Source organism: Camponotus floridanus, unplaced genomic scaffold, assembly GCF_003227725.1.
Source record: "Camponotus floridanus strain SB8 unplaced genomic scaffold, Cflo_v7.5 scaffold142, whole genome shotgun sequence".
Lineage (NCBI taxonomy): Eukaryota > Metazoa > Arthropoda > Insecta > Hymenoptera > Formicidae > Camponotus > Camponotus floridanus.
Window position 1 is genome coordinate 162,380 of NW_020229262.1, and position 11,133 is coordinate 173,512.

Consider the following 11,133-nt stretch of genomic DNA (forward strand, 5'->3'; position numbering starts at 1 on the left):
GCAAGACAATTTTACAAAATTTCATAGAAATATAAACTTAATTGAATACAAGTTAATTTCATAGATACAAAACTTACTAGTTATATTTGTGTGTCGTTACTAATTCAGAAGTTACTATTCTTATAAGACTTCGTCTATGACATTCTGTAAATATGTCTTCTGCAGCTGTCAAAACGTTAGCACCTTGTGGATGATGTAAAAGCGTCTTACGAACAGTTGTAAAACGCTACATTATATAAAATTTATAATTTTTTTAAAATATTTTGAATATAAACGCTAATTTAGTTATCTGATACAAAAAAAATATACCGAAAAAGATTCTTTGGGTATAGATATTTGTTCGAAATGCGTAATCGATTATCTCATGTAAAATTTCGCGTTGCTAAAATCCGTATTTCAAATCTAACGGGCGTCGAGAACTTTCTCGAGCTTTCGTTCGGTAAACAAGAACTCGAACGTTCGAGTCACCGCTCGTTTTTGTACCGCATAAAAACGCTTGAAATTGAGCGATTGACAATAACATTGTCAACCGCCGTCAAACTAAAACAACATACGGGCATGCGCGCCCATACGTCACGATTAGCTGATGGCCAATCAGCTGATCGAAAAAGGTCGTGCGCATGGCAAACGCCACAACGCTGTTTCCTGACCTCATCGGCGGCCAATTATGCGTGGCGCCATGAGGTCACCGCCAAATTTCAAAGTTAATTGGGCCACGTCGCAACGGGGCCCAAAATCCGCCCGGTATATAACGAGCCCAGCGAGAGGGCACGGCGAAGTCTCGCACTTTTCGCTTTCTATACCGCTTAATCTTACCGCTCAGTTAAACCGCAAAATATTATACGTCAACCGCTATTCTTCTCGGACTTTGATTTTCCGCACGCTCGATCTATCACGCCGCTCGCGATCTCCCGCGAGTTTAACCGCTTCGCTTGTCGCACCGCTCGTTGCACTGTACACTTGTCACGTTGAACTCTAATAAACTGTCGTTTTGTGTGAATATCACGAGTTTCACTGCACTGGCCTATCCTCCACGTTCGCGCAATCTCTTGCCGGATCCGCTCGCGAACATTTCTGGTCCTTCGAGCCGGATTCCATCATCCGCGTCCGCTGTTTCGTGAGTGATCCTCTCGTGCAGTTTGTGGAGTGAAGTGACCTCTGAAAAGACAAAAGAGATATTAGACATGAGTGCTGAAGTGAAGGTGCTGCTGGAAGCGCAGCACGACATTCATGGTCGGATCTCCCGCGCCGTGGACAATCTGAGGAAGATGGGCGTGAGCAACATCACCCGCGACGCCATCCAAGCTCGCCTCGGCATCCTGGACAATCTCTGGCAAAAAATGGAGACCCAGCATGAGCTCATTCGTGCGGCGCTGAAGGACAAGTATCAGGAGAGTGAGTACGCTGTATCTGATTTTATTGAAGTCGCGGAGAATACTTACGTGACACAACGTAGCACGCTGACCAGCTACGCTGAGAAGCTTAAGGGCGAGACGCCCGCCGCGCTCCGAGGCGAGCCGGACCACGATCGGGCTCCTAAAACCTCCTTGCCGCGCATCAAGCTTCCGACGTTTGCGGGATCTTACGAAGAATGGCCGTCATTCCGCGACCTCTTCCAATCAGTCATCGGGGCGAATGAGTCCGTCTCCGACATCGAGCGATTTCACTACCTCCGGTCTTGTGTCAAGGGAGCCGCTGAAAAATTGATAAAATCATTAACGGTGACCGGTGATAATTACCATCGCGCTTGGACGATTTTGTGCAAGCACTTCGAGAACAAGAGGGAGCTTATCCGTTCTAATTTCGCCGCGTTCACCTCCATTCCCAAAATGAAGTGCGAGTCAGCGGGAGAACTCGGTCGCATTCACAACGCCGTAACGACCGCGGTGAACGCGCAGGAGAGTATAGGGAGACCCATCAACTCCCACGGTATGGATCTCCTCAATTTTCTCACCGTCGAATTGTTCGATTCGCGTACACGGATGGAATGGGAGTCCTCGACCTGCGACTCCACTGATCCGCCAGACCACGGCGCTCTCGTCAACTTCATCGCTAAGCGCATTCTCACGCTAAACGCCGCTAGGCCACGAGTATTGCAACCAAACTCCGATGGCGCGTCGCGAACCGCGAAAGCTCACCACACGAAGACCGGATCCGATCACTTGAAGTGCGCACTGTGCCAGGGGAAGCACACCCTCATGCAGTGTAACGACTTCAAGGCGAAGTCCGCGATAGACCGAAAGTCCTTTGTAGAGCAAGGTAGACTGTGCTACAACTGTCTCGGGAACCACATGATCTCCAAGTGCCAGTCTGTGAAGACCTGTCTGACGTGCAAGGGCAAGCACCACACTACACTGCACGACGCGTACACATCGCCCTCCTCCAACGAGGTGAACGCCCTGTCTGCGATGCACTCCTCGTCTGAGCGTAAAGCGATCCTCCTCGCGACAGCTCGCGTGCACCTCACTGACCGCGCCGGGGATCTTCATCCGGTCCGAGCGATGCTCGATCAAGGATCCGAGGTGTCGATCATCTCCGAAGCACTGGTCCAACGGCTGAGACTTCCCCGCTCCCGCTCCTCAGTGTCCATAATCGGCATCGGCGAATCACGATCCGGGTCAACCCGCGGGAGAGTGGCACTCAGTCTCTCCTCGATGATCACCGGAGCCAAACTCAAGGCCGTCGCCTTCGTGTTACCGCGCCTGTCGGCCTATTAGGGTTCTTCGGTGAAGAACCTCCCCTCCTGGCCTCACGTTCATGGTCTTGAGCTCGCCGACCCCAGGTATCAGGAGCTCGATCCGGTAGAACTATTGTTGGGCGCGGAAGTCTGCTCAACCATCCTTGAGGTCGGCCTTCGCAAGGGTAGTCCTCAAGATCCCATCGCCCAGAAAACAGCCCTGGGATGGATCCTGTCAGGGGGGTCCAGCGCAGCACCCTTCCAAGGACCCCGTAACTCCTTGCAGTGCACTGTCGACCAAGAGCTCAATCAGCTTGTGCACAGCTTTTGGGAGCAGGAAAGGGAACTCCCCTCCTCCGTTGCCCTTAGACCGGAGGATCAAGAGTGCGAGACCCTCTTCATAAGTACTCACCAGCGAATGGCGTCCGGAAGATACGTAGTACGACTCCCGTTTTCTTCCCCGCCAACGTCGCTTGGTGGAACCCGTAAACCGGCTGAAAGTCTCTTGTCAGCGATGGACCTTCGGAGCAAGAGAGATCCTGAGTTCGGCGTCCGGTATCGGGAGTTTATGCAGGAGTACGAGGACCTGAAACACATGAGTCCTGTGAATACGATCGGTACCGCAGGATGCTACCCTACCTCACCACGGAGTCCTCCGCCAGTCCAACTCCTGCAGCAAGCTCCGCGTCGTCTTCAACGGGTCGCAACGTACCGCCTCGGGGGACTCCCTCAACCGACATCTGCTGATCGGCGCCAACTTGCTGCCAGCACTAGCTGATGTCCTCCTTCGCTGGCGCCGGCACCGCTTCGTGTTCGTCACCGACATCGAGAAGATGTTCCGGCAGATACTCGTCCACCCTGAAGATCGTCGCTTCCAGCGGATACTCTGGCGTCCAAAGGCTTCCGGCAAGATCCAAGAGTACGAGCTGAACACCGTGACCTACGGGCTCGCCTGTGCTCCGTTCCTCGCTGTCCGCACTCTCCACCAATTGGCGGCCGACGAGGAGGCACGAGCCCCAAAGGGAGCAACCGCTCTGCGCCATGACTGCTACATGGACGACGTGATCACCGGGTCGGACACCTTGCAGCACGCGGTCGCCCTGCAGACGGAGCTCCGAGAGCTCTGCACGGCGGGCGGGTTTCCGCTGCGGAAATGGGCCGCCAATAGCGAGGCCATCCTTGAGGGTGTTCCTCCCGATTATCGACTCAAACAGGCACACCATTCCTGGGAGAGCGAGGTACACTCCACCTTAGGCCTGCGTTGGCATCCAGCCAGCGACGACTTCTCCTTCGCCATCCAGCCTCGAAGCACTGGCGAATTCACTAAGAGGCGAGTCCTGGCGGAAACGGCACGGCTATTCGACCCCTTGGGATGGCTCGCTCCTGTGATCATCCGCGCCAAGATCTTAATCCAGTCAGCATGGTTGAAAAGGCTGGACTGGGACTCTCCGCTCCCAGCGGAGGACGCTCAGTCTTGGCAGCGCCTCCTCTCCGAGCTCCATTTGCTGGAGCACCTCCGAATAAGGCGCTGGCTGGGTGTCATTCAACAGGATCCGACGGTCGAGATCCACGGCTTCGCCGACGCGTCTGAGCGTGGATACGCGGCCGTCGTCTACCTTCGCGTGTCCAGTACGGAAGAGACGTCCATCCACTTACTGGCCGCGAAAAGCAAGGTCGCGCCGATTAAGCCCGTGACGCTCCCACGGCTGGAACTCTGCGCTGCCTCCCTGCTGACCAATCTCGTTCACCACCTCCGGTCATCACTGGAGGTGTCGGCGCCAGTATATCTCTGGTCCGACTCCAAGGTTGTCCTCCACTGGATCAAGGGTCATGCTTCACGATGGAAAACCTACGTGGCCAATAGAGTGTCGCTGATCCAGAAGCGGCTCCCCGAAGCGCAGTGGCGACACGTCCCGGGTCAAGAGAATCCTGCCGATTGTGCTTCCAGAGGGATCGCTCCGAGGGATCTGCTGAACCACCCCCTATGGTGGCAGGGCCCCGGCTGGCTTCTCGGCGACTCGTCACTATGGCCAGCCAGCGACGAGGCATCAATGGTCAGCGTTCCTGAAACAAAAACCACGGTATTAACGGCCATCAGCAAGATCAGACCGGAGCCTGAAATACTCCTACAGTTCTCGACACTGCATAGGCTCTTACGTGTCTCTGCTTGGTGCCTTCGTTGGCGTCGGACCGCTCGTCATCCTCCCAGCGTCGCACTGCTCTCGGACGAGCTCGACGCCTCCCTCATTCGCTGGCTGAGAATCGTCCAAGGGATCCACTACGCCGTTGAACTAACCGCCGTACGAGAGTCTCGCCTAGTGCCTCGCGGTAGCCACCTGGCCAGGCTGCATCCATTCATCGACGATGACGGGATCCTGCGCGTCGGCGGCCGCCTGAAACACGCAATACTCACGTACGATGAACGACATCCTATGATAGCGCCGCCCACTTCATGGCTCACCAAGCTCGTGATAGAGTCTTGCCACCGCCGGACGCTTCATGGAGGCACTCAGCTCACTTTGGGGCTCCTTCGCCTCCGCTTCTGGGTGTCGCAAGGTCGAGCCGTAATCAAGCGGACACTGCACCGGTGCGTGACATGCACCCGCTGGCGAGCCCACACTCCACGGCCCTCATGGCCGACCTCCCTCGGGGGCGAGTCACTCCAGCACGCCCTTTCCTGAGGACAGGAGTCGATTACGCTGGCCCGATATTCCTCCGCACTTCCAAGGGGCGAGGACATCGAGCTCACAAGGCGTTCATAGCCGTGTTCGTCTGTCTCTGTTCCAGAGCCGTCCATCTTGAGGTAGTATCTGACTACTCCTCTGACGCCTTCCTCGCAGCATTCCGCAGGTTCGTTTCCCGTCGCGGACTGTGCGAGGAAATGTACTCGGACTGCGGAACTAACTTCATCGGAGCGGACAACCAACTCCGAGAATTCTTCCGCGCGTCGTCCTCCGACGGCCGTCGCATCTCTCGGGAAGTCGCCAAGGAAGGAATATCCTGGCGCTTCAATCCTCCCGCCGCGCCGCACTTCGGAGGCCTCTGGGAAGCGGCAGTGAAATCCATGAAACATCACCTGCGACGGGTGATAGGAGAGACTACGCTCATCTTCGAGAAGATGAGTACTCTTCTTTCACAAATCGAAGCATGTTTAAATTCTCGTCCATTGCAGGCTTTATCAGATGACCCCGACGACATCACCGCATTGACTCCAGGGCATCTCCTAATAGGCGCTCCTCTACTGGCGGTCCCAGAGCCTTCCCTAGCCGAACGGTCTCCGAACGCCCTATCCCGGTGGCAGCTGCTGCAACGAATGCGTGACCACTTCTGGCAGCGATGGTCTCAGGAGTATGTCCACGCCTTGGCACCTCGATCAAAATGGCTCAACTCCGAGCCCGTTCCGGAGGTCGGAACATTTTGCCTCATCCGTTCGGAGATCACCCCGACTTCCCGATGGCCCCTCGCGCGAATACTCGCCCTGCATCCAGGAAGCGATGGCACGGTCCCGCGTTGTGACTGTCCGCACCTCTACCTCGGATCTCGTTCGGCCAGTCGTAAAACTCGTCCTTTTACCGGGAGTCAAGGAGGCTCGCGCGTCCGTAGACGAATAATGCTCGGGCACTATTCTCCCCGCGTTGCGTAGAGTCTTGCGCGCCTCACTACATTGTACATATTGTATATATCGTGTATATATTTTTTTTTATTACAGCTGTCCGTCGTCCATCTCGCGTTCTCGCCGCGATTTCCTCATTCGCACATCATAGTCACCCACTCACTGTACATTGTGCATCCCCGAGCGATGCACAATTGATCTCCATTAATCATTGCACTTCACATCGCACTACTTCTCATTATTTCACTGTAAATATCACCGTATTTCACTACCGCAACTCTTAGTCTCGCGAAAGATAGAAATCAACTGATCACACGTGTTATCGTATTGCGTCACACATTCCATTCATCGATCGCGATCCAGACACCGCCAACTGAACCGCTCGCGACATCTGTCCGCCCCCGTTCATACTCGCGAATTTCGTCACGCGCTGACGAGGCGGGCGGGATGTTCGAAATGCGTAATCGATTATCTCATGTAAAATTTCGCGTTGCTAAAATCCGTATTTCAAATCTAACGGGCGTCGAGAACTTTCTCGAGCTTTCGTTCGGTAAACAAGAACTCGAACGTTCGAGTCACCGCTCGTTTTTGTACCGCATAAAAACGCTTGAAATTGAGCGATTGACAATAACATTGTCAACCGCCGTCAAACTAAAACAACATACGGGCATGCGCGCCCATACGTCACGATCAGCTGATGGCCAATCAGCTGATCGAAAAAGGTCGTGCGCATGGCAAACGCCACAACGCTGTTTCCTGACCTCATCGGCGGCCAATTATGCGTGGCGCCATGAGGTCACCGCCAAATTTCAAAGTTAATTGGGCCACGTCGCAACGGGGCCCAAAATCCGCCCGGTATATAACGAGCCCAGCGAGAGGGCACGGCGAAGTCTCGCACTTTTCGCTTTCTATACCGCTTAATCTTACCGCTCAGTTAAACCGCAAAATATTATACGTCAACCGCTATTCTTCTCGGACTTTGATTTTCCGCACGCTCGATCTATCACGCCGCTCGCGATCTCCCGCGAGTTTAACCGCTTCGCTTGTCGCACCGCTCGTTGCACTGTACACTTGTCACGTTGAACTCTAATAAACTGTCGTTTTGTGTGAATATCACGAGTTTCACTGCACTGGCCTATCCTCCACGTTCGCGCAATCTCTTGCCGGATCCGCTCGCGAACAATATTTCTTCATTAGAAGTCGCAGTTGTAACTAAAGCAGTGTTGTTGCTGGTAGATGGTATTTCAGCTTCAGCAATTGTTGTCCAATTTGGAGAATTAATATTTGCAGCTAAAATAATTTCTCTTGTTTCTCCAACAATTTTCTATTTGTTCTTTTGTATCTATAGTTGTTCTACACATTTAGCAACCTAAAAAGAAAAAAAGAAAAATAATGTCGGAAAAATTATATAAAACATTACTTTATTAGTAAGTAAAACATTACCCCAGAAGAAGTTTGAGAACATTCCTCAAGAAATTTAAAAATTTTTTTTGCTGGTCCTTTCTTTATTTTCATATCATTTAAGTCCTGTGCATTGAGTAAAAAGAAAGAGGAGCCTTCGATTTTTTCATCTAAAGATAAACAAAAATTGTAATGTATTCATAAAAACAACAACTGTAATAGTAATAGTAAAATATTAAGAATTATCGTTCATATTTTCCTAGCACAAAATATCGAAAAATCACAATAGAAGAAATGCATAACATAAAGATCAATATCGAGTTGTACAAAAAATAATTTAAGACCTCTATTAAAAATGTATTGAAAAATTACAAGTTACTTAATATAAAATTCAATGTGATACATAATAAGATATGAAAATTGAATCATGATTTGAACGTATATTTAAAGACTAATAAAATAAATCTTACATTTTTTGCTAAAATGATGCAAAAAACTCCATTTCCATCACAATAAAATGTGACGGAGACTAACATAAAAATTATTGGATGTTGGTTCTGACCAGATAGACAATGATTTGTAATATGCAAGACTAAGACAATTCACAAAAAGCTGTAAAATGTTATGAATTTCCCAATCGACATGGTAGGCATTAAAATCAGTATCAAATAAATGAGTTTTATATAATGTGGTCAAAAAGTATACTTCATTTTTATTCAACATTAAAATTTCTTTAATACATCCAAAAAGAGGTAAATTTTTCCGTTTTGTTTATCAATTTTAAGACATACTAATAAATTAAGTCGAAATTCTACACCATTTATTTTTATAGCATTAGTGGTAAATATAGAATCAGTATCAACATATCCTAGATCATGTAAATATGTACGACTTTGGCAATTTTGCACTGTAACTGTTTCTCCATTTAATGGTTCAACTCGAATAATTGTGGCATTTCCTTTTCCCCATCTAGCACTTTGAGAGCATTGAACAATTCTTATTAATGTTTTCGGTGGATTTTTAAAATTATGAACATTTTGTGCTCTTAGTTTGATTTCATTATGTTTGGCTTCATAACGCATACAGTTGTACAATTGAAGAGGTCCTGACCACAACATACAATCTGGGTAATGAGTTAAATGATGGAATTTATTTATCATATGTACATCAGGGAAAAGTTGTTTGAATGTTTCCAAAAAATCTGTGATGAGGGCTCTCAAATAAGACATAAGAGAAACTGTAACTTTTGGCGCAAACACGATTTCCATAATTCTTAGCAAAAGGAGAATCAGTTGTAGGTGTTCTTCTCCTGTCAAGACCCACTCAGAAATTAAGAAAGGGAAAACGCGAAGAAGACACCATATTTGCATAGCTTTTTGATTTAAAGTATGCCCTTTTACACGCAATATTCTTTCATTGAAATTTGCTGAAGGCTTATTCTTTCTTTCAACAAAACCATATTGAAATGATGCTATTCTGTTGTTAAAATCATCTATATGAAACAATTTCAATTCCAAAGTATAACGAAGTAAAACTAACTTTAGTATCATTGGCCCAATACCACAAAGAATATCATGCATTGGATCAAAAATAAGGTTTTTACATATATGAAAGAAACGAGATAAATGTAAGCAACGCTCTCCATGCATTCCTGTTAACGTTTTAGCATTATCGCTATAGTTTGCATTATGCAGTAAATTTAAGTGTTTATTGTAAACTGCCATATTTCTTGATTGTTTAATTTCTATGCTACCATTATGCAAATCTTGCCTAGTATAAAGACACATTCGACAAAAGAAATTAGAAGATGGACCTAGCAAATTAAATACTTCATGGACAGCTAATCCATCCCCACAAAATGCAGTCAATGATGCACGCAAAATATATTCTTGTCCTTCTAAAAGTATAACAACTCCTTCATTACTTTCTAATTTTACAAGATCTTCTAAGAAAGGACTTAATATTTTTTTCATTTTATATTTTTTTATGTCAACATGACAACAAAGAAGCAAAACGTGAATACTGCTTGTTTCAGAATTCATGTGAGGTAGAAGATTCTGTATTATATAATAAAAGACTCCTAATTTGTGAATGCCAGTCTTAGAGCCAAGTGGATTGACAATTTCCAGTTCATCATAATAAAGTTGGATTCTAATGGCATGTTTGTACTTCTGAAAAAAAGGATGAGTTTTAAAGTGCTGCCCATCAATAAAAGATGCAAGAATGCCATCATTTGATTCTTTCTCTGCTTCTATTACAGCGCGTATGTCTTTATTTCTAAGCACCATTGTTAAAGAATCTATTATAGAAACATATTGACAAGTTTCAAGAATTGTTTTTGATACAGAAGTGCCTGTTTTTTTATCAATTACATTTTCTATACGTTTACCCAAAGGTATTTCCTGAGGCTTGATATATTCTGTACTACTTGCTAAAACTTCCATTTGTTGTTCAAGTGTTCTTAAACCTTCAAAAGATTTATCTATTTCAAAAGAATTTAACAAATTAATAACATCAGGGTCATTAAGCATTTCTTTAGATTGTAAAAATTGTTTAATTTTAGTTTTTAATGATACACATAAATTATTTGTTATTTGTTCATATTCATCAAGAATATCAGTTATAATGCTTCCGGTCATTGATACTTTTGATTGTAATCTAATTATTAGACTTATTAAAGAATCTCTTAAATTAAAATTGTCACAAATTTTTAAAACCTCTACATTATTTGAATTTTCAGATATTTTGTTTGCATCATTTTCATTAATAATTATATCATTATACGAAGAAGTGGATACTGTATTTTCTACAGAAAAGTCATAATTTTCTTTTCGAGAAAAATGAATTTTTCTTATATGATCTCTTAAAGAGTAAGAATGAAGAAATTTCGATAACAATCTTTTTGACCACATTGAAACCCAATTTTGTCTATTCCGCGTTTAAGTGTCAAACCATGTACTATTGTAAAATGTCATGCCAAACCATTTAACCCTCCTTTTACAGTATTACGACACATAAAACATTTCAAAGGCTCCATTGCTGATATATTTTAATGAAATTTTTACGCATCTGTAATATTAATAAACATTATTTAAAAAATGATTATTTTATAATTATTATCAAGAAATGTACTTTGCAAAATAGAAATGATAAATATATAAAAAAGAGAGATGACATTTAATCAATTTTAAATATAAATAATATTTTTGTGGAATGTGACAGTCGTATAGATAATTTGCAAAAGGAATAAAGTCTGAGATGGCATTCCGAGATGTAACAATAAATATATAATAAAAATGTACAATTTTGCTATTTTGATGCTTTATATTTTTAAATATGTTTTAAAAACGTAAAAAAAATACAAATATACTAACCTTCAAATTTTTTCGTGTCTCCTCATCTGTTATTTCCTCGATTTTTATTCCTAAATCTTCAATGGATT

General features: G+C 45.7%; 1 pseudogene; it reads right to left on the minus strand.

Moving 5' to 3' along the window:
• Positions 1-9,521: 9,521 nt before the first annotated feature.
• On the minus strand, positions 9,522-10,728 carry LOC112637201 (annotated as a pseudogene).
• Between the last annotated feature and the right edge of the window lie 405 nt (positions 10,729-11,133).